This window comes from Ambystoma mexicanum, chromosome 2q (genome assembly GCF_040938575.1).
Source record: "Ambystoma mexicanum isolate Mex_15411 chromosome 2q, UKY_AmexF1_1, whole genome shotgun sequence".
NCBI lineage: Eukaryota > Metazoa > Chordata > Amphibia > Caudata > Ambystomatidae > Ambystoma > Ambystoma mexicanum.
This window is the reverse complement of record NC_090924.1, coordinates 127177630-127199634: the sequence shown is the minus strand read 5'-3', so window position 1 is coordinate 127199634 and position 22005 is coordinate 127177630. Positions and strand designations below refer to the sequence as shown.

At 47.3% G+C, this 22005-nt stretch overlaps 16 non-coding genes across 16 annotated transcripts; all 16 read right to left on the bottom strand.

Annotated features, from left to right (window-relative positions):
* Positions 1-1341: 1341 nt before the first annotated feature.
* Positions 1342-1413, bottom strand: TRNAP-UGG (transfer RNA proline (anticodon UGG)). Its single transcript has one exon. It is a non-coding gene; the product is annotated as a tRNA-Pro (tRNA).
* A 1318-nt stretch (positions 1414-2731) lies between these two features.
* TRNAV-CAC (transfer RNA valine (anticodon CAC)) lies at positions 2732-2804 on the bottom strand. The gene has a single exon. It is a non-coding gene; the product is annotated as a tRNA-Val (tRNA).
* A 420-nt stretch (positions 2805-3224) lies between these two features.
* On the bottom strand, positions 3225-3296 carry TRNAP-UGG (transfer RNA proline (anticodon UGG)). The gene has a single exon. It is a non-coding gene; the product is annotated as a tRNA-Pro (tRNA).
* Positions 3297-4611: 1315 nt separating this feature from the next.
* Positions 4612-4684, bottom strand: TRNAV-CAC (transfer RNA valine (anticodon CAC)). The gene has a single exon. It is a non-coding gene; the product is annotated as a tRNA-Val (tRNA).
* A 420-nt stretch (positions 4685-5104) lies between these two features.
* On the bottom strand, positions 5105-5176 carry TRNAP-UGG (transfer RNA proline (anticodon UGG)). Its single transcript has one exon. It is a non-coding gene; the product is annotated as a tRNA-Pro (tRNA).
* Positions 5177-6983: 1807 nt separating this feature from the next.
* On the bottom strand, positions 6984-7055 carry TRNAP-UGG (transfer RNA proline (anticodon UGG)). Its single transcript has one exon. It is a non-coding gene; the product is annotated as a tRNA-Pro (tRNA).
* A 1319-nt stretch (positions 7056-8374) lies between these two features.
* Positions 8375-8447, bottom strand: TRNAV-CAC (transfer RNA valine (anticodon CAC)). Its single transcript has one exon. It is a non-coding gene; the product is annotated as a tRNA-Val (tRNA).
* A 420-nt stretch (positions 8448-8867) lies between these two features.
* On the bottom strand, positions 8868-8939 carry TRNAP-UGG (transfer RNA proline (anticodon UGG)). Its single transcript has one exon. It is a non-coding gene; the product is annotated as a tRNA-Pro (tRNA).
* Positions 8940-10746: 1807 nt separating this feature from the next.
* TRNAP-UGG (transfer RNA proline (anticodon UGG)) lies at positions 10747-10818 on the bottom strand. The gene has a single exon. It is a non-coding gene; the product is annotated as a tRNA-Pro (tRNA).
* Positions 10819-12133: 1315 nt separating this feature from the next.
* Positions 12134-12206, bottom strand: TRNAV-CAC (transfer RNA valine (anticodon CAC)). The gene has a single exon. It is a non-coding gene; the product is annotated as a tRNA-Val (tRNA).
* A 2299-nt stretch (positions 12207-14505) lies between these two features.
* On the bottom strand, positions 14506-14577 carry TRNAP-UGG (transfer RNA proline (anticodon UGG)). The gene has a single exon. It is a non-coding gene; the product is annotated as a tRNA-Pro (tRNA).
* Positions 14578-15892: 1315 nt separating this feature from the next.
* Positions 15893-15965, bottom strand: TRNAV-CAC (transfer RNA valine (anticodon CAC)). The gene has a single exon. It is a non-coding gene; the product is annotated as a tRNA-Val (tRNA).
* Positions 15966-18264: 2299 nt separating this feature from the next.
* TRNAP-UGG (transfer RNA proline (anticodon UGG)) lies at positions 18265-18336 on the bottom strand. The gene has a single exon. It is a non-coding gene; the product is annotated as a tRNA-Pro (tRNA).
* Positions 18337-19661: 1325 nt separating this feature from the next.
* On the bottom strand, positions 19662-19734 carry TRNAV-CAC (transfer RNA valine (anticodon CAC)). Its single transcript has one exon. It is a non-coding gene; the product is annotated as a tRNA-Val (tRNA).
* A 420-nt stretch (positions 19735-20154) lies between these two features.
* Positions 20155-20226, bottom strand: TRNAP-UGG (transfer RNA proline (anticodon UGG)). The gene has a single exon. It is a non-coding gene; the product is annotated as a tRNA-Pro (tRNA).
* A 1315-nt stretch (positions 20227-21541) lies between these two features.
* Positions 21542-21614, bottom strand: TRNAV-CAC (transfer RNA valine (anticodon CAC)). The gene has a single exon. It is a non-coding gene; the product is annotated as a tRNA-Val (tRNA).
* Between the last annotated feature and the right edge of the window lie 391 nt (positions 21615-22005).

The window sequence follows — 22005 nt, the reverse complement described above, 5'->3', positions numbered from 1 at the left end:
CCCTCCAGCCCTGAGAGCATGGGCGTGACACTGGAAAAAGCAGCATCTCCCCTTTGGTAAAGATGACCATTGCACAGCTGCTCACTCAGAGCTCGATCGTGCTCGATCAGGCGAGATATATTTAGGTCACCAGCAAAGTCTGTTCTCTTTTCTTGCGTAGGGTGAGCATTCACAGAGCCCAGCTTCGTTGACAAGAGTGCAAAAGGTGTATACTAAAAGCTTTCTGCTTTACTTGAGCGCCATGGCCGTTATTATATTTTGGCTGCTCCAAGCAATCTCTGTCCAGCCGATGCAAATTTCCAGCTCAAATTTTCCCAGCACTCAAAAAGTCCCTCCTCCCGCCAGCTCTGCTTTCAGGAAGTTCAGCAGAAGCAGTCCAACTTCTGTTCCCACTTCAGAGGAAAAGCTTTCTCGGGCCAGAGAAAGCCAGGGAATCACTGTACCGGCAAGTGCATTTCTTACAACTGGTAATCCCTCAGAACACAGAAATGAAGAAGCTGTATATGAAAATGTATTATTTCTTTGGTACACTAACCTATGTAACTAATATGGACCATTTCAGAGGACGGAGCGGACCCAACTGTGATCCCAGAGACCCAAATACCCAGCAGTAGGGAAAATAAATCCTCTCTGTGCTCTGCAACATTACATACACAAAATGCAAGCGCGTGCATTTTTTTATTGGCCCCATATACAGAATACATGTGAGGATGCTTGCCTTCCCAGTGTATTTCTCAAGCTCTTGAGAGCATATGCTATTTCCATGGGAACGCAAATAAGTTCATACTTTACATTTGTGTGTGACAAAAGGGGAAAAAAACTATTTTGTGTAAAATGCCAGCAGAGAGTGTTTCTGCCCGGTCTCGAACCGGGGACCTTTCGCGTGTGAGGCGACTGTGATAACCACTACACTACAGAAACAGCTGCTTGCTCACCTTTGTAGGGACTGGGAGAACAGGTGCAAAGGGCAGTGCAAGTGGACCTGCTTAAAGACTAATCAAATGCCTTGCGCCTGAAGCTCACACAATCCAGCCTAAAACATACGTCCTATCAAGCATGCGCACATATACAAGTATGCCAGCTGAGGGCCTATGCAGCGTACAGAGGGAAGGACATATTTCCACTTTGAGATCGGACGGCCAAAACTCACAAGCAAATCAAGGAATGTTACTGAGAGCTAACAGAGAACACAAAGTGCTTGTCGCAAGGACATGGCACGCAAAGAGGTTCAGGAAGTGAATTGTTCATCGACTACTGCTTACCGAGAAAACCAGAGAGTCTGTGAAATGAAAATAACATTGAAAAAACAAAAAAAAGGAGCTCAAGTTAACCACCTTGATTGGGCTCGTCCGGGATTTGAACCCGGGACCTCTCGCACCCAAAGCGAGAATCATACCCCTAGACCAACGAGCCACGGTCCTTTGAGCATTTGACGGAATTGTCCTCAGCGTTTGCACCCCCCTTAGGATTCGAGGCCAAGAATGCCTATTCCTGAAGTTTGTTCCTGCCGCTGAAAGCCTTGTCGGTGTATGAGCCAAATGAATGCCCCAGTCGGCACGCTCTGACTGTCTTCACAGGTCTCCTCCTCATCCCGAAGGTTGGTGGCCCATTGACATCAGGGTGGAAGGTGCTTGCGATACACTGTTCCTTCCTTCCTTCCTTCCTTCCTTCCTTTATTCCTCTTATGCTGTTTATGTAATAAGAGGGGACGATACACAGAAGAGAGAAAGTGGCCCAACACACTAGACTAGCAGTCTTCTGATCAATCTGCAGCTGGCAAGGTGGGGGAGAGCCTTTATTTTGCACCTGCTGGGATCTGCATTGGCAGAAGCTCTGAGGGCTGGGCCTTTCCTTTTGCCTGTAAAAACAAAAAGCAGCCCTCCTCCCTCCAGCCCTGAGAGCATGGGCGTGACACTGGAAAAAGCAGCATCTCCCCTTTGGTAAAGATGACCATTGCACAGCTGCTCACTCAGAGCTCGATCGTGCTCGATCAGCGAGATATATTTAGGTCACCAGCAAAGTCTGTTCTCTTTTCTTGCGTAGGGTGAGCATTCACAGAGCCCAGCTTCGTTGACAAGAGTGCAAAAGGTGTATACTAAAAGCTTTCTGCTTTACTTGAGCGCCATGGCCGTTATTATATTTTGGCTGCTCCAAGCAATCTCTGTCCAGCCGATGCAAATTTCCAGCTCAAATTTTCCCAGCACTCAAAAAGTCCCTCCTCCCGCCAGCTCTGCTTTCAGGAAGTTCAGCAGAAGCAGTCCAACTTCTGTTCCCACTTCAGAGGAAAAGCTTTCTCGGGCCAGAGAAAGCCAGGGAATCACTGTACCGGCAAGTGCATTTCTTACAACTGGTAATCCCTCAGAACACAGAAATGAAGAAGCTGTATATGAAAATGTATTATTTCTTTGGTACACTAACCTATGTAACTAATATGGACCATTTCAGAGGACGGAGCGGACCCAACTGTGATCCCAGAGACCCAAATACCCAGCAGTAGGGAAAATAAATCCTCTCTGTGCTCTGCAACATTACATACACAAAATGCAAGCGCGTGCATTTTTTTATTGGCCCCATATACAGAATACATGTGAGGATGCTTGCCTTCCCAGTGTATTTCTCAAGCTCTTGAGAGCATATGCTATTTCCATGAGAACGCAAATAAGTTCATACTTTACATTTGTGTGTGACAAAAGGGGAAAAAAACTATTTTGTGTAAAATGCCAGCAGAGAGTGTTTCTGCCCGGTCTCGAACCGGGGACCTTTCGCGTGTGAGGCGAACGTGATAACCACTACACTACAGAAACAGCTGCTTGCTCACCTTTGTAGGGACTGGGAGAACAGGTGCAAAGGGCAGTGCAAGTGGACCTGCTTAAAGACTAATCAAATGCCTTGCGCCTGAAGCTCACACAATCCAGCCTAAAACATACGTCCTATCAAGCATGCGCACATATACAAGTATGCCAGCTGAGGGCCTATGCAGCGTACAGAGGGAAGGACATATTTCCACTTTGAGATCGGACGGCCAAAACTCACAAGCAAATCAAGGAATGTTACTGAGAGCTAACAGAGAACACAAAGTGCTTGTCGCAAGGACATGGCACGCAAAGAGGTTCAGGAAGTGAATTGTTCATCGACTACTGCTTACCGAGAAAACCAGAGAGTCTGTCCAATGAAAATAACATTGAAAAAACAAAAAAAAGGAGCTCAAGTTAACCACCTTGATTGGGCTCGTCCGGGATTTGAACCCGGGACCTCTCGCACCCAAAGCGAGAATCATACCCCTAGACCAACGAGCCACGGTCCTTTGAGCATTTGACGGAATTGTCCTCAGCGTTTGCACCCCCCTTAGGATTCGAGGCCAAGAATGCCTATTCCTGAAGTTTGTTCCTGCCGCTGAAAGCCTTGTCGGTGTATGAGCCAAATGAATGCCCCAGTCGGCACGCTCTGACTGTCTTCACAGGTCTCCTCCTCATCCCGAAGGTTGGTGGCCCATTGACATCAGGGTGGAAGGTGCTTGCGATACACTGTTCCTTCCTTCCTTCCTTCCTTCCTTTATTCCTCTTATGCTGTTTATGTAATAAGAGGGGACGATACACAGAAGAGAGAAAGTGGCCCAACACACTAGACTAGCAGTCTTCTGATCAATCTGCAGCTGGCAAGGTGGGGGAGAGCCTTTATTTTGCACCTGCTGGGATCTGCATTGGCAGAAGCTCTGAGGGCTGGGCCTTTCCTTTTGCCTGTAAAAACAAAAAGCAGCCCTCCTCCCTCCAGCCCTGAGAGCATGGGCGTGACACTGGAAAAAGCAGCATCTCCCCTTTGGTAAAGATGACCATTGCACAGCTGCTCACTCAGAGCTCGATCGTGCTCGATCAGGCGAGATATATTTAGGTCACCAGCAAAGTCTGTTCTCTTTTCTTGCGTAGGGTGAGCATTCACAGAGCCCAGCTTCGTTGACAAGAGTGCAAAAGGTGTATACTAAAAGCTTTCTGCTTTACTTGAGCGCCATGGCCGTTATTATATTTTGGCTGCTCCAAGCAATCTCTGTCCAGCCGATGCAAATTTCCAGCTCAAATTTTCCCAGCACTCAAAAAGTCCCTCCTCCCGCCAGCTCTGCTTTCAGGAAGTTCAGCAGAAGCAGTCCAACTTCTGTTCCCACTTCAGAGGAAAAGCTTTCTCGGGCCAGAGAAAGCCAGGGAATCACTGTACCGGCAAGTGCATTTCTTACAACTGGTAATCCCTCAGAACACAGAAATGAAGAAGCTGTATATGAAAATGTATTATTTCTTTGGTACACTAACCTATGTAACTAATATGGACCATTTCAGAGGACGGAGCGGACCCAACTGTGATCCCAGAGACCCAAATACCCAGCAGTAGGGAAAATAAATCCTCTCTGTGCTCTGCAACATTACATACACAAAATGCAAGCGCGTGCATTTTTTTATTGGCCCCATATACAGAATACATGTGAGGATGCTTGCCTTCCCAGTGTATTTCTCAAGCTCTTGAGAGCATATGCTATTTCCATGGGAACGCAAATAAGTTCATACTTTACATTTGTGTGTGACAAAAGGGGAAAAAAACTATTTTGTGTAAAATGCCAGCAGAGAGTGTTTCTGCCCGGTCTCGAACCGGGGACCTTTCGCGTGTGAGGCGAACGTGATAACCACTACACTACAGAAACAGCTGCTTGCTCACCTTTGTAGGGACTGGGAGAACAGGTGCAAAGGGCAGTGCAAGTGGACCTGCTTAAAGACTAATCAAATGCCTTGCGCCTGAAGCTCACACAATCCAGCCTAAAACATACGTCCTATCAAGCATGCGCACATATACAAGTATGCCAGCTGAGGGCCTATGCAGCGTACAGAGGGAAGGACATATTTCCACTTTGAGATCGGACGGCCAAAACTCACAAGCAAATCAAGGAATGTTACTGAGAGCTAACAGAGAACACAAAGTGCTTGTCGCAAGGACATGGCACGCAAAGAGGTTCAGGAAGTGAATTGTTCATCGACTACTGCTTACCGAGAAAACCAGAGAGTCTGTCCAATGAAAATAACATTGAAAAAACAAAAAAAAGGAGCTCAAGTTAACCACCTTGATTGGGCTCGTCCGGGATTTGAACCCGGGACCTCTCGCACCCAAAGCGAGAATCATACCCCTAGACCAACGAGCCACGGTCCTTTGAGCATTTGACGGAATTGTCCTCAGCGTTTGCACCCCCCTTAGGATTCGAGGCCAAGAATGCCTATTCCTGAAGTTTGTTCCTGCCGCTGAAAGCCTTGTCGGTGTATGAGCCAAATGAATGCCCCAGTCGGCACGCTCTGACTGTCTTCACAGGTCTCCTCCTCATCCCGAAGGTTGGTGGCCCATTGACATCAGGGTGGAAGGTGCTTGCGATACACTGTTCCTTCCTTCCTTCCTTCCTTCCTTTATTCCTCTTATGCTGTTTATGTAATAAGAGGGGACGATACACAGAAGAGAGAAAGTGGCCCAACACACTAGACTAGCAGTCTTCTGATCAATCTGCAGCTGGCAAGGTGGGGGAGAGCCTTTATTTTGCACCTGCTGGGATCTGCATTGGCAGAAGCTCTGAGGGCTGGGCCTTTCCTTTTGCCTGTAAAAACAAAAAGCAGCCCTCCTCCCTCCAGCCCTGAGAGCATGGGCGTGACACTGGAAAAAGCAGCATCTCCCCTTTGGTAAAGATGACCATTGCACAGCTGCTCACTCAGAGCTCGATCGTGCTCGATCAGCGAGATATATTTAGGTCACCAGCAAAGTCTGTTCTCTTTTCTTGCGTAGGGTGAGCATTCACAGAGCCCAGCTTCGTTGACAAGAGTGCAAAAGGTGTATACTAAAAGCTTTCTGCTTTACTTGAGCGCCATGGCCGTTATTATATTTTGGCTGCTCCAAGCAATCTCTGTCCAGCCGATGCAAATTTCCAGCTCAAATTTTCCCAGCACTCAAAAAGTCCCTCCTCCCGCCAGCTCTGCTTTCAGGAAGTTCAGCAGAAGCAGTCCAACTTCTGTTCCCACTTCAGAGGAAAAGCTTTCTCGGGCCAGAGAAAGCCAGGGAATCACTGTACCGGCAAGTGCATTTCTTACAACTGGTAATCCCTCAGAACACAGAAATGAAGAAGCTGTATATGAAAATGTATTATTTCTTTGGTACACTAACCTATGTAACTAATATGGACCATTTCAGAGGACGGAGCGGACCCAACTGTGATCCCAGAGACCCAAATACCCAGCAGTAGGGAAAATAAATCCTCTCTGTGCTCTGCAACATTACATACACAAAATGCAAGCGCGTGCATTTTTTTATTGGCCCCATATACAGTATACATGTGAGGATGCTTGCCTTCCCAGTGTATTTCTCAAGCTCTTGAGAGCATATGCTATTTCCATGAGAACGCAAATAAGTTCATACTTTACATTTGTGTGTGACAAAAGGGGAAAAAAACTATTTTGTGTAAAATGCCAGCAGAGAGTGTTTCTGCCCGGTCTCGAACCGGGGACCTTTCGCGTGTGAGGCGACCGTGATAACCACTACACTACAGAAACAGCTGCTTGCTCACCTTTGTAGGGACTGGGAGAACAGGTGCAAAGGGCAGTGCAAGTGGACCTGCTTAAAGACTAATCAAATGCCTTGCGCCTGAAGCTCACACAATCCAGCCTAAAACATACGTCCTATCAAGCATGCGCACATATACAAGTATGCCAGCTGAGGGCCTATGCAGCGTACAGAGGGAAGGACATATTTCCACTTTGAGATCGGACGGCCAAAACTCACAAGCAAATCAAGGAATGTTACTGAGAGCTAACAGAGAACACAAAGTGCTTGTCGCAAGGACATGGCACGCAAAGAGGTTCAGGAAGTGAATTGTTCATCGACTACTGCTTACCGAGAAAACCAGAGAGTCTGTCCAATGAAAATAACATTGAAAAAACAAAAAAAAGGAGCTCAAGTTAACCACCTTGATTGGGCTCGTCCGGGATTTGAACCCGGGACCTCTCGCACCCAAAGCGAGAATCATACCCCTAGACCAACGAGCCACGGTCCTTTGAGCATTTGACGGAATTGTCCTCAGCGTTTGCACCCCCCTTAGGATTCGAGGCCAAGAATGCCTATTCCTGAAGTTTGTTCCTGCCGCTGAAAGCCTTGTCGGTGTATGAGCCAAATGAATGCCCCAGTCGGCACGCTCTGACTGTCTTCACAGGTCTCCTCCTCATCCCGAAGGTTGGTGGCCCATTGACATCAGGGTGGAAGGTGCTTGCGATACACTGTTCCTTCCTTCCTTCCTTCCTTCCTTCCTTTATTCCTCTTATGCTGTTTATGTAATAAGAGGGGACGATACACAGAAGAGAGAAAGTGGCCCAACACACTAGACTAGCAGTCTTCTGATCAATCTGCAGCTGGCAAGGTGGGGGAGAGCCTTTATTTTGCACCTGCTGGGATCTGCATTGGCAGAAGCTCTGAGGGCTGGGCCTTTCCTTTTGCCTGTAAAAACAAAAAGCAGCCCTCCTCCCTCCAGCCCTGAGAGCATGGGCGTGACACTGGAAAAAGCAGCATCTCCCCTTTGGTAAAGATGACCATTGCACAGCTGCTCACTCAGAGCTCGATCGTGCTCGATCAGGCGAGATATATTTAGGTCACCAGCAAAGTCTGTTCTCTTTTCTTGCGTAGGGTGAGCATTCACAGAGCCCAGCTTCGTTGACAAGAGTGCAAAAGGTGTATACTAAAAGCTTTCTGCTTTACTTGAGCGCCATGGCCGTTATTATATTTTGGCTGCTCCAAGCAATCTCTGTCCAGCCGATGCAAATTTCCAGCTCAAATTTTCCCAGCACTCAAAAAGTCCCTCCTCCCGCCAGCTCTGCTTTCAGGAAGTTCAGCAGAAGCAGTCCAACTTCTGTTCCCACTTCAGAGGAAAAGCTTTCTCGGGCCAGAGAAAGCCAGGGAATCACTGTACCGGCAAGTGCATTTCTTACAACTGGTAATCCCTCAGAACACAGAAATGAAGAAGCTGTATATGAAAATGTATTATTTCTTTGGTACACTAACCTATGTAACTAATATGGACCATTTCAGAGGACGGAGCGGACCCAACTGTGATCCCAGAGACCCAAATACCCAGCAGTAGGGAAAATAAATCCTCTCTGTGCTCTGCAACATTACATACACAAAATGCAAGTGCGTGCATTTTTTTATTGGCCCCATATACAGAATACATGTGAGGATGCTTGCCTTCCCAGTGTATTTCTCAAGCTCTTGAGAGCATATGCTATTTCCATGGGAACGCAAATAAGTTCATACTTTACATTTGTGTGTGACAAAAGGGGAAAAAAACTATTTTGTGTAAAATGCCAGCAGAGAGTGTTTCTGCCCGGTCTCGAACCGGGGACCTTTCGCGTGTGAGGCGAACGTGATAACCACTACACTACAGAAACAGCTGCTTGCTCACCTTTGTAGGGACTGGGAGAACAGGTGCAAAGGGCAGTGCAAGTGGACCTGCTTAAAGACTAATCAAATGCCTTGCGCCTGAAGCTCACACAATCCAGCCTAAAACATACGTCCTATCAAGCATGCGCACATATACAAGTATGCCAGCTGAGGGCCTATGCAGCGTACAGAGGGAAGGACATATTTCCACTTTGAGATCGGACGGCCAAAACTCACAAGCAAATCAAGGAATGTTACTGAGAGCTAACAGAGAACACAAAGTGCTTGTCGCAAGGACATGGCACGCAAAGAGGTTCAGGAAGTGAATTGTTCATCGACTACTGCTTACCGAGAAAACCAGAGAGTCTGTCCAATGAAAATAACATTGAAAAAACAAAAAAAAGGAGCTCAAGTTAACCACCTTGATTGGGCTCGTCCGGGATTTGAACCCGGGACCTCTCGCACCCAAAGCGAGAATCATACCCCTAGACCAACGAGCCACGGTCCTTTGAGCATTTGACGGAATTGTCCTCAGCGTTTGCACCCCCCTTAGGATTCGAGGCCAAGAATGCCTATTCCTGAAGTTTGTTCCTGCCGCTGAAAGCCTTGTCGGTGTATGAGCCAAATGAATGCCCCAGTCGGCACGCTCTGACTGTCTTCACAGGTCTCCTCCTCATCCCGAAGGTTGGTGGCCCATTGACATCAGGGTGGAAGGTGCTTGCGATACACTGTTCCTTCCTTCCTTCCTTCCTTCCTTTATTCCTCTTATGCTGTTTATGTAATAAGAGGGGACGATACACAGAAGAGAGAAAGTGGCCCAACACACTAGACTAGCAGTCTTCTGATCAATCTGCAGCTGGCAAGGTGGGGGAGAGCCTTTATTTTGCACCTGCTGGGATCTGCATTGGCAGAAGCTCTGAGGGCTGGGCCTTTCCTTTTGCCTGTAAAAACAAAAAGCAGCCCTCCTCCCTCCAGCCCTGAGAGCATGGGCGTGACACTGGAAAAAGCAGCATCTCCCCTTTGGTAAAGATGACCATTGCACAGCTGCTCACTCAGAGCTCGATCGTGCTCGATCAGCGAGATATATTTAGGTCACCAGCAAAGTCTGTTCTCTTTTCTTGCGTAGGGTGAGCATTCACAGAGCCCAGCTTCGTTGACAAGAGTGCAAAAGGTGTATACTAAAAGCTTTCTGCTTTACTTGAGCGCCATGGCCGTTATTATATTTTGGCTGCTCCAAGCAATCTCTGTCCAGCCGATGCAAATTTCCAGCTCAAATTTTCCCAGCACTCAAAAAGTCCCTCCTCCCGCCAGCTCTGCTTTCAGGAAGTTCAGCAGAAGCAGTCCAACTTCTGTTCCCACTTCAGAGGAAAAGCTTTCTCGGGCCAGAGAAAGCCAGGGAATCACTGTACCGGCAAGTGCATTTCTTACAACTGGTAATCCCTCAGAACACAGAAATGAAGAAGCTGTATATGAAAATGTATTATTTCTTTGGTACACTAACCTATGTAACTAATATGGACCATTTCAGAGGACGGAGCGGACCCAACTGTGATCCCAGAGACCCAAATACCCAGCAGTAGGGAAAATAAATCCTCTCTGTGCTCTGCAACATTACATACACAAAATGCAAGCGCGTGCATTTTTTTATTGGCCCCATATACAGAATACATGTGAGGATGCTTGCCTTCCCAGTGTATTTCTCAAGCTCTTGAGAGCATATGCTATTTCCATGAGAACGCAAATAAGTTCATACTTTACATTTGTGTGTGACAAAAGGGGAAAAAAACTATTTTGTGTAAAATGCCAGCAGAGAGTGTTTCTGCCCGGTCTCGAACCGGGGACCTTTCGCGTGTGAGGCGACCGTGATAACCACTACACTACAGAAACAGCTGCTTGCTCACCTTTGTAGGGACTGGGAGAACAGGTGCAAAGGGCAGTGCAAGTGGACCTGCTTAAAGACTAATCAAATGCCTTGCGCCTGAAGCTCACACAATCCAGCCTAAAACATACGTCCTATCAAGCATGCGCACATATACAAGTATGCCAGCTGAGGGCCTATGCAGCGTACAGAGGGAAGGACATATTTCCACTTTGAGATCGGACGGCCAAAACTCACAAGCAAATCAAGGAATGTTACTGAGAGCTAACAGAGAACACAAAGTGCTTGTCGCAAGGACATGGCACGCAAAGAGGTTCAGGAAGTGAATTGTTCATCGACTACTGCTTACCGAGAAAACCAGAGAGTCTGTCCAATGAAAATAACATTGAAAAAACAAAAAAAAGGAGCTCAAGTTAACCACCTTGATTGGGCTCGTCCGGGATTTGAACCCGGGACCTCTCGCACCCAAAGCGAGAATCATACCCCTAGACCAACGAGCCACGGTCCTTTGAGCATTTGACGGAATTGTCCTCAGCGTTTGCACCCCCCTTAGGATTCGAGGCCAAGAATGCCTATTCCTGAAGTTTGTTCCTGCCGCTGAAAGCCTTGTCGGTGTATGAGCCAAATGAATGCCCCAGTCGGCACGCTCTGACTGTCTTCACAGGTCTCCTCCTCATCCCGAAGGTTGGTGGCCCATTGACATCAGGGTGGAAGGTGCTTGCGATACACTGTTCCTTCCTTCCTTCCTTCCTTCCTTTATTCCTCTTATGCTGTTTATGTAATAAGAGGGGACGATACACAGAAGAGAGAAAGTGGCCCAACACACTAGACTAGCAGTCTTCTGATCAATCTGCAGCTGGCAAGGTGGGGGAGAGCCTTTATTTTGCACCTGCTGGGATCTGCATTGGCAGAAGCTCTGAGGGCTGGGCCTTTCCTTTTGCCTGTAAAAACAAAAAGCAGCCCTCCTCCCTCCAGCCCTGAGAGCATGGGCGTGACACTGGAAAAAGCAGCATCTCCCCTTTGGTAAAGATGACCATTGCACAGCTGCTCACTCAGAGCTCGATCGTGCTCGATCAGGCGAGATATATTTAGGTCACCAGCAAAGTCTGTTCTCTTTTCTTGCGTAGGGTGAGCATTCACAGAGCCCAGCTTCGTTGACAAGAGTGCAAAAGGTGTATACTAAAAGCTTTCTGCTTTACTTGAGCGCCATGGCCGTTATTATATTTTGGCTGCTCCAAGCAATCTCTGTCCAGCCGATGCAAATTTCCAGCTCAAATTTTCCCAGCACTCAAAAAGTCCCTCCTCCCGCCAGCTCTGCTTTCAGGAAGTTCAGCAGAAGCAGTCCAACTTCTGTTCCCACTTCAGAGGAAAAGCTTTCTCGGGCCAGAGAAAGCCAGGGAATCACTGTACCGGCAAGTGCATTTCTTACAACTGGTAATCCCTCAGAACACAGAAATGAAGAAGCTGTATATGAAAATGTATTATTTCTTTGGTACACTAACCTATGTAACTAATATGGACCATTTCAGAGGACGGAGCGGACCCAACTGTGATCCCAGAGACCCAAATACCCAGCAGTAGGGAAAATAAATCCTCTCTGTGCTCTGCAACATTACATACACAAAATGCAAGCGCGTGCATTTTTTTATTGGCCCCATATACAGAATACATGTGAGGATGCTTGCCTTCCCAGTGTATTTCTCAAGCTCTTGAGAGCATATGCTATTTCCATGGGAACGCAAATAAGTTCATACTTTACATTTGTGTGTGACAAAAGGGGAAAAAAACTATTTTGTGTAAAATGCCAGCAGAGAGTGTTTCTGCCCGGTCTCGAACCGGGGACCTTTCGCGTGTGAGGCGAACGTGATAACCACTACACTACAGAAACAGCTGCTTGCTCACCTTTGTAGGGACTGGGAGAACAGGTGCAAAGGGCAGTGCAAGTGGACCTGCTTAAAGACTAATCAAATGCCTTGCGCCTGAAGCTCACACAATCCAGCCTAAAACATACGTCCTATCAAGCATGCGCACATATACAAGTATGCCAGCTGAGGGCCTATGCAGCGTACAGAGGGAAGGACATATTTCCACTTTGAGATCGGACGGCCAAAACTCACAAGCAAATCAAGGAATGTTACTGAGAGCTAACAGAGAACACAAAGTGCTTGTCGCAAGGACATGGCACGCAAAGAGGTTCAGGAAGTGAATTGTTCATCGACTACTGCTTACCGAGAAAACCAGAGAGTCTGTCCAATGAAAATAACATTGAAAAAACAAAAAAAAGGAGCTCAAGTTAACCACCTTGATTGGGCTCGTCCGGGATTTGAACCCGGGACCTCTCGCACCCAAAGCGAGAATCATACCCCTAGACCAATGAGCCACGGTCCTTTGAGCATTTGACGGAATTGTCCTCAGCGTTTGCACCCCCCTTAGGATTCGAGGCCAAGAATGCCTATTCCTGAAGTTTGTTCCTGCCGCTGAAAGCCTTGTCGGTGTATGAGCCAAATGAATGCCCCAGTCGGCACGCTCTGACTGTCTTCACAGGTCTCCTCCTCATCCCGAAGGTTGGTGGCCCATTGACATCAGGGTGGAAGGTGCTTGCGATACACTGTTCCTTCCTTCCTTCCTTTCTTCCTTTATTCCTCTTATGCTGTTTATGTAATAAGAGGGGACGATACACAGAAGAGAGAAAGTGGCCCAACACACTAGACTAGCAGTCTTCTGATCAATCTGCAGCTGGCAAGGTGGGGGAGAGCCTTTATTTTGCACCTGCTGGGATCTGCATTGGCAGAAGCTCTGAGGGCTGGGCCTTTCCTTTTGCCTGTAAAAACAAAAAGCAGCCCTCCTCCCTCCAGCCCTGAGAGCATGGGCGTGACACTGGAAAAAGCAGCATCTCCCCTTTGGTAAAGATGACCATTGCACAGCTGCTCACTCAGAGCTCGATCGTGCTCGATCAGCGAGATATATTTAGGTCACCAGCAAAGTCTGTTCTCTTTTCTTGCGTAGGGTGAGCATTCACAGAGCCCAGCTTCGTTGACAAGAGTGCAAAAGGTGTATACTAAAAGCTTTCTGCTTTACTTGAGCGCCATGGCCGTTATTATATTTTGGCTGCTCCAAGCAATCTCTGTCCAGCCGATGCAAATTTCCAGCTCAAATTTTCCCAGCACTCAAAAAGTCCCTCCTCCCGCCAGCTCTGCTTTCAGGAAGTTCAGCAGAAGCAGTCCAACTTCTGTTCCCACTTCAGAGGAAAAGCTTTCTCGGGCCAGAGAAAGCCAGGGAATCACTGTACCGGCAAGTGCATTTCTTACAACTGGTAATCCCTCAGAACACAGAAATGAAGAAGCTGTATATGAAAATGTATTATTTCTTTGGTACACTAACCTATGTAACTAATATGGACCATTTCAGAGGACGGAGCGGACCCAACTGTGATCCCAGAGACCCAAATACCCAGCAGTAGGGAAAATAAATCCTCTCTGTGCTCTGCAACATTACATACACAAAATGCAAGCGCGTGCATTTTTTTATTGGCCCCATATACAGAATACATGTGAGGATGCTTGCCTTCCCAGTGTATTTCTCAAGCTCTTGAGAGCATATGCTATTTCCATGAGAACGCAAATAAGTTCATACTTTACATTTGTGTGTGACAAAAGGGGAAAAAAACTATTTTGTGTAAAATGCCAGCAGAGAGTGTTTCTGCCCGGTCTCGAACCGGGGACCTTTCGCGTGTGAGGCGACCGTGATAACCACTACACTACAGAAACAGCTGCTTGCTCACCTTTGTAGGGACTGGGAGAACAGGTGCAAAGGGCAGTGCAAGTGGACCTGCTTAAAGACTAATCAAATGCCTTGCGCCTGAAGCTCACACAATCCAGCCTAAAACATACGTCCTATCAAGCATGCGCACATATACAAGTATGCCAGCTGAGGGCCTATGCAGCGTACAGAGGGAAGGACATATTTCCACTTTGAGATCGGACGGCCAAAACTCACAAGCAAATCAAGGAATGTTACTGAGAGCTAACAGAGAACACAAAGTGCTTGTCGCAAGGACATGGCACGCAAAGAGGTTCAGGAAGTGAATTGTTCATCGACTACTGCTTACCGAGAAAACCAGAGAGTCTGTCCAATGAAAATAACATTGAAAAAACAAAAAAAAGGAGCTCAAGTTAACCACCTTGATTGGGCTCGTCCGGGATTTGAACCCGGGACCTCTCGCACCCAAAGCGAGAATCATACCCCTAGACCAACGAGCCACGGTCCTTTGAGCATTTGACGGAATTGTCCTCAGCGTTTGCACCCCCCTTAGGATTCGAGGCCAAGAATGCCTATTCCTGAAGTTTGTTCCTGCCGCTGAAAGCCTTGTCGGTGTATGAGCCAAATGAATGCCCCAGTCGGCACGCTCTGACTGTCTTCACAGGTCTCCTCCTCATCCCGAAGGTTGGTGGCCCATTGACATCAGGGTGGAAGGTGCTTGCGATACACTGTTCCTTCCTTCCTTCCTTCCTTCCTTTATTCCTCTTATGCTGTTTATGTAATAAGAGGGGACGATACACAGAAGAGAGAAAGTGGCCCAACACACTAGACTAGCAGTCTTCTGATCAATCTGCAGCTGGCAAGGTGGGGGAGAGCCTTTATTTTGCACCTGCTGGGATCTGCATTGGCAGAAGCTCTGAGGGCTGGGCCTTTCCTTTTGCCTGTAAAAACAAAAAGCAGCCCTCCTCCCTCCAGCCCTGAGAGCATGGGCGTGACACTGGAAAAAGCAGCATCTCCCCTTTGGTAAAGATGACCATTGCACAGCTGCTCACTCAGAGCTCGATCGTGCTCGATCAGGCGAGATATATTTAGGTCACCAGCAAAGTCTGTTCTCTTTTCTTGCGTAGGGTGAGCATTCACAGAGCCCAGCTTCGTTGACAAGAGTGCAAAAGGTGTATACTAAAAGCTTTCTGCTTTACTTGAGCGCCATGGCCGTTATTATATTTTGGCTGCTCCAAGCAATCTCTGTCCAGCCGATGCAAATTTCCAGCTCAAATTTTCCCAGCACTCAAAAAGTCCCTCCTCCCGCCAGCTCTGCTTTCAGGAAGTTCAGCAGAAGCAGTCCAACTTCTGTTCCCACTTCAGAGGAAAAGCTTTCTCGGGCCAGAGAAAGCCAGGGAATCACTGTACCGGCAAGTGCATTTCTTACAACTGGTAATCCCTCAGAACACAGAAATGAAGAAGCTGTATATGAAAATGTATTATTTCTTTGGTACACTAACCTATGTAACTAATATGGACCATTTCAGAGGACGGAGCGGACCCAACTGTGATCCCAGAGACCCAAATACCCAGCAGTAGGGAAAATAAATCCTCTCTGTGCTCTGCAACATTACATACACAAAATGCAAGCGCGTGCATTTTTTTATTGGCCCCATATACAGAATACATGTGAGGATGCTTGCCTTCCCAGTGTATTTCTCAAGCTCTTGAGAGCATATGCTATTTCCATGGGAACGCAAATAAGTTCATACTTTACATTTGTGTGTGACAAAAGGGGAAAAAAACTATTTTGTGTAAAATGCCAGCAGAGAGTGTTTCTGCCCGGTCTCGAACCGGGGACCTTTCGCGTGTGAGGCGAACGTGATAACCACTACACTACAGAAACAGCTGCTTGCTCACCTTTGTAGGGACTGGGAGAACAGGTGCAAAGGGCAGTGCAAGTGGACCTGCTTAAAGACTAATCAAATGCCTTGCGCCTGAAGCTCACACAATCCAGCCTAAAACATACGTCCTATCAAGCATGCGCACATATACAAGTATGCCAGCTGAGGGCCTATGCAGCGTACAGAGGGAAGGACATATTTCCACTTTGAGATCGGACGGCCAAAACTCACAAGCAAATCAAGGAATGTTACTGAGAGCTAACAGAGAACACAAAGTGCTTGTCGCAAGGACATGGCACGCAAAGAGGTTCAGGAAGTGAATTGTTCATCGACTACTGCTTACCGAGAAAACCAGAGAGTCTGTCCAATGAAAATAACATTGAAAAAACAAAAAAAAGGAGCTCAAGTTAACCACCTTGATTGGGCTCGTCCGGGATTTGAACCCGGGACCTCTCGCACCCAAAGCGAGAATCATACCCCTAGACCAATGAGCCACGGTCCTTTGAGCATTTGACGGAATTGTCCTCAGCGTTTGCACCCCCCTTAGGATTCGAGGCCAAGAATGCCTATTCCTGAAGTTTGTTCCTGCCGCTGAAAGCCTTGTCGGTGTATGAGCCAAATGAATGCCCCAGTCGGCACGCTCTGACTGTCTTCACAGGTCTCCTCCTCATCCCGAAGGTTGGTGGCCCATTGACATCAGGGTGGAAGGTGCTTGCGATACACTGTTCCTTCCTTCCTTCCTTTCTTCCTTTATTCCTCTTATGCTGTTTATGTAATAAGAGGGGACGATACACAGAAGAGAGAAAGTGGCCCAACACACTAGACTAGCAGTCTTCTGATCAATCTGCAGCTGGCAAGGTGGGGGAGAGCCTTTATTTTGCACCTGCTGGGATCTGCATTGGCAGAAGCTCTGAGGGCTGGGCCTTTCCTTTTGCCTGTAAAAACAAAAAGCAGCCCTCCTCCCTCCAGCCCTGAGAGCATGGGCGTGACACTGGAAAAAGCAGCATCTCCCCTTTGGTAAAGATGACCATTGCACAGCTGCTCACTCAGAGCTCGATCGTGCTCGATCAGCGAGATATATTTAGGTCACCAGCAAAGTCTGTTCTCTTTTCTTGCGTAGGGTGAGCATTCACAGAGCCCAGCTTCGTTGACAAGAGTGCAAAAGGTGTATACTAAAAGCTTTCTGCTTTACTTGAGCGCCATGGCCGTTATTATATTTTGGCTGCTCCAAGCAATCTCTGTCCAGCCGATGCAAATTTCCAGCTCAAATTTTCCCAGCACTCAAAAAGTCCCTCCTCCCGCCAGCTCTGCTTTCAGGAAGTTCAGCAGAAGCAGTCCAACTTCTGTTCCCACTTCAGAGGAAAAGCTTTCTCGGGCCAGAGAAAGCCAGGGAATCACTGTACCGGCAAGTGCATTTCTTACAACTGGTAATCCCTCAGAACACAGAAATGAAGAAGCTGTATATGAAAATGTATTATTTCTTTGGTACACTAACCTATGTAACTAATATGGACCATTTCAGAGGACGGAGCGGACCCAACTGTGATCCCAGAGACCCAAATACCCAGCAGTAGGGAAAATAAATCCTCTCTGTGCTCTGCAACATTACATACACAAAATGCAAGCGCGTGCATTTTTTTATTGGCCCCATATACAGAATACATGTGAGGATGCTTGCCTTCCCAGTGTATTTCTCAAGCTCTTGAGAGCATATGCTATTTCCATGAGAACGCAAATAAGTTCATACTTTACATTTGTGTGTGACAAAAGGGGAAAAAAACTATTTTGTGTAAAATGCCAGCAGAGAGTGTTTCTGCCCGGTCTCGAACCGGGGACCTTTCGCGTGTGAGGCGACCGTGATAACCACTACACTACAGAAACAGCTGCTTGCTCACCTTTGTAGGGACTGGGAGAACAGGTGCAAAGGGCAGTGCAAGTGGACCTGCTTAAAGACTAATCAAATGCCTTGCGCCTGAAGCTCACACAATCCAGCCTAAAACATACGTCCTATCAAGCATGCGCACATATACAAGTATGCCAGCTGAGGGCCTATGCAGCGTACAGAGGGAAGGACATATTTCCACTTTGAGATCGGACGGCCAAAACTCACAAGCAAATCAAGGAATGTTACTGAGAGCTAACAGAGAACACAAAGTGCTTGTCGCAAGGACATGGCACGCAAAGAGGTTCAGGAAGTGAATTGTTCATCGACTACTGCTTACCGAGAAAACCAGAGAGTCTGTCCAATGAAAATAACATTGAAAAAACAAAAAAAAGGAGCTCAAGTTAACCACCTTGATTGGGCTCGTCCGGGATTTGAACCCGGGACCTCTCGCACCCAAAGCGAGAATCATACCCCTAGACCAACGAGCCACGGTCCTTTGAGCATTTGACGGAATTGTCCTCAGCGTTTGCACCCCCCTTAGGATTCGAGGCCAAGAATGCCTATTCCTGAAGTTTGTTCCTGCCGCTGAAAGCCTTGTCAGTGTATGAGCCAAATGAATGCCCCAGTCGGCACGCTCTGACTGTCTTCACAGGTCTCCTCCTCATCCCGAAGGTTGGTGGCCCATTGACATCAGGGTGGAAGGTGCTTGCGATACACTGTTCCTTCCTTCCTTCCTTCCTTCCTTTATTCCTCTTATGCTGTTTATGTAATAAGAGGGGACGATACACAGAAGAGAGAAAGTGGCCCAACACACTAGACTAGCAGTCTTCTGATCAATCTGCAGCTGGCAAGGTGGGGGAGAGCCTTTATTTTGCACCTGCTGGGATCTGCATTGGCAGAAGCTCTGAGGGCTGGGCCTTTCCTTTTGCCTGTAAAAACAAAAAGCAGCCCTCCTCCCTCCAGCCCTGAGAGCATGGGCGTGACACTGGAAAAAGCAGCATCTCCCCTTTGGTAAAGATGACCATTGCACAGCTGCTCACTCAGAGCTCGATCGTGCTCGATCAGGCTCGATCAGGCGAGATATATTTAGGTCACCAGCAAAGTCTGTTCTCTTTTCTTGCGTAGGGTGAGCATTCACAGAGCCCAGCTTCGTTGACAAGAGTGCAAAAGGTGTATACTAAAAGCTTTCTGCTTTACTTGAGCGCCATGGCCGTTATTATATTTTGGCTGCTCCAAGCAATCTCTGTCCAGCCGATGCAAATTTCCAGCTCAAATTTTCCCAGCACTCAAAAAGTCCCTCCTCCCGCCAGCTCTGCTTTCAGGAAGTTCAGCAGAAGCAGTCCAACTTCTGTTCCCACTTCAGAGGAAAAGCTTTCTCGGGCCAGAGAAAGCCAGGGAATCACTGTACCGGCAAGTGCATTTCTTACAACTGGTAATCCCTCAGAACACAGAAATGAAGAAGCTGTATATGAAAATGTATTATTTCTTTGGTACACTAACCTATGTAACTAATATGGACCATTTCAGAGGACGGAGCGGACCCAACTGTGATCCCAGAGACCCAAATACCCAGCAGTAGGGAAAATAAATCCTCTCTGTGCTCTGCAACATTACATACACAAAATGCAAGCGCGTGCATTTTTTTATTGGCCCCATCTACAGAATACATGTGAGGATGCTTGCCTTCCCAGTGTATTTCTCAAGCTCTTGAGAGCATATGCTATTTCCATGGGAACGCAAATAAGTTCATACTTTACATTTGTGTGTGACAAAAGGGGAAAAAAACTATTTTGTGTAAAATGCCAGCAGAGAGTGTTTCTGCCCGGTCTCGAACCGGGGACCTTTCGCGTGTGAGGTGAACGTGATAACCACTACACTACAGAAACAGCTGCTTGCTCACCTTTGTAGGGACTGGGAGAACAGGTGCAAAGGGCAGTGCAAGTGGACCTGCTTAAAGACTAATCAAATGCCTTGCGCCTGAAGCTCACACAATCCAGCCTAAAACATACGTCCTATCAAGCATGCGCACATATACAAGTATGCCAGCTGAGGGCCTATGCAGCGTACAGAGGGAAGGACATATTTCCACTTTGAGATCGGACGGCCAAAACTCACAAGCAAATCAAGGAATGTTACTGAGAGCTAACAGAGAACACAAAGTGCTTGTCGCAAGGACATGGCACGCAAAGAGGTTCAGGAAGTGAATTGTTCATCGACTACTGCTTACCGAGAAAACCAGAGAGTCTGTCCAATGAAAATAACATTGAAAAAACAAAAAAAAGGAGCTCAAGTTAACCACCTTGATTGGGCTCGTCCGGGATTTGAACCCGGGACCTCTCGCACCCAAAGCGAGAATCATACCCCTAGACCAACGAGCCACGGTCCTTTGAGCATTTGACGGAATTGTCCTCAGCGTTTGCACCCCCCTTAGGATTCGAGGCCAAGAATGCCTATTCCTGAAGTTTGTTCCTGCCGCTGAAAGCCTTGTCGGTGTATGAGCCAAATGAATGCCCCAGTCGGCACGCTCTGACTGTCTTCACAGGTCTCCTCCTCATCCCGAAGGTTGGTGGCCCATTGACATCAGGGTGAAAGGTGCTTGCGATACACTGTTCCTTCCTTCCTTCCTTCCTTCCTTTATTCCTCTTATGCTGTTTATGTAATAAGAGGGGACGATACACAGAAGAGAGAAAGTGGCCCAACACACTAGACTAGCAGTCTTCTGATCAATCTGCAGCTGGCAAGGTGGGGGAGAGCCTTTATTTTGCACCTGCTGGGATCTGCATTGGCAGAAGCTCTGAGGGCTGGGCCTTTCCTTTTGCCTGTAAAAACAAAAAGCAGCCCTCCTCCCTCCAGCCCTGAGAGCATGGGCGTGACACTGGAAAAAGCAGCATCTCCCCTTTGGTAAAGATGACCATTGCACAGCTGCTCACTCAGAGCTCGATCGTGCTCGATCAGGCGAGATATATTTAGGTCACCAGCAAAGTCTGTTCTCTTTTCTTGCGTAGGGTGAGCATTCACAGAGCCCAGCTTCGTTGACAAGAGTGCAAAAGGTGTATACTAAAAGCTTTCTGCTTTACTTGAGCGCCATGGCCGTTATTATATTTTGGCTGCTCCAAGCAATCTCTGTCCAGCCGATGCAAATTTCCAGCTCAAATTTTCCCAGCACTCAAAAAGTCCCTCCTCCCGCCAGCTCTGCTTTCAGGAAGTTCAGCAGAAGCAGTCCAACTTCTGTTCCCACTTCAGAGGAAAAGCTTTCTCGGGCCAGAGAAAGCCAGGGAATCACTGTACCGGCAAGTGCATTTCTTACAACTGGTAATCCCTCAGAACACAGAAATGAAGAAGCTGTATATGAAAATGTATTATTTCTTTGGTACACTAACCTATGTAACTAATATGGACCATTTCAGAGGACGGAGCGGACCCAACTGTGATCCCAGAGACCCAAATACCCAGCAGTAGGGAAAATAAATCCTCTCTGTGCTCTGCAACATTACATACACAAAATGCAAGCGCGTGCATTTTTTTATTGGCCCCATATACAGAATACATGTGAGGATGCTTGCCTTCCCAGTGTATTTCTCAAGCTCTTGAGAGCATATGCTATTTCCATGAGAACGCAAATAAGTTCATACTTTACATTTGTGTGTGACAAAAGGGGAAAAAAACTATTTTGTGTAAAATGCCAGCAGAGAGTGTTTCTGCCCGGTCTCGAACCGGGGACCTTTCGCGTGTGAGGCGAACGTGATAACCACTACACTACAGAAACAGCTGCTTGCTCACCTTTGTAGGGACTGGGAGAACAGGTGCAAAGGGCAGTGCAAGTGGACCTGCTTAAAGACTAATCAAATGCCTTGCGCCTGAAGCTCACACAATCCAGCCTAAAACATACGTCCTATCAAGCATGCGCACATATACAAGTATGCCAGCTGAGGGCCTATGCAGCGTACAGAGGGAAGGACATATTTCCACTTTGAGATCGGACGGCCAAAACTCACAAGCAAATCAAGGAATGTTACTGAGAGCTAACAGAGAACACAAAGTGCTTGTCGCAAGGACATGGCACGCAAAGAGGTTCAGGAAGTGAATTGTTCATCGACTACTGCTTACCGAGAAAACCAGAGAGTCTGTCCAATGAAAATAACATTGAAAAAACAAAA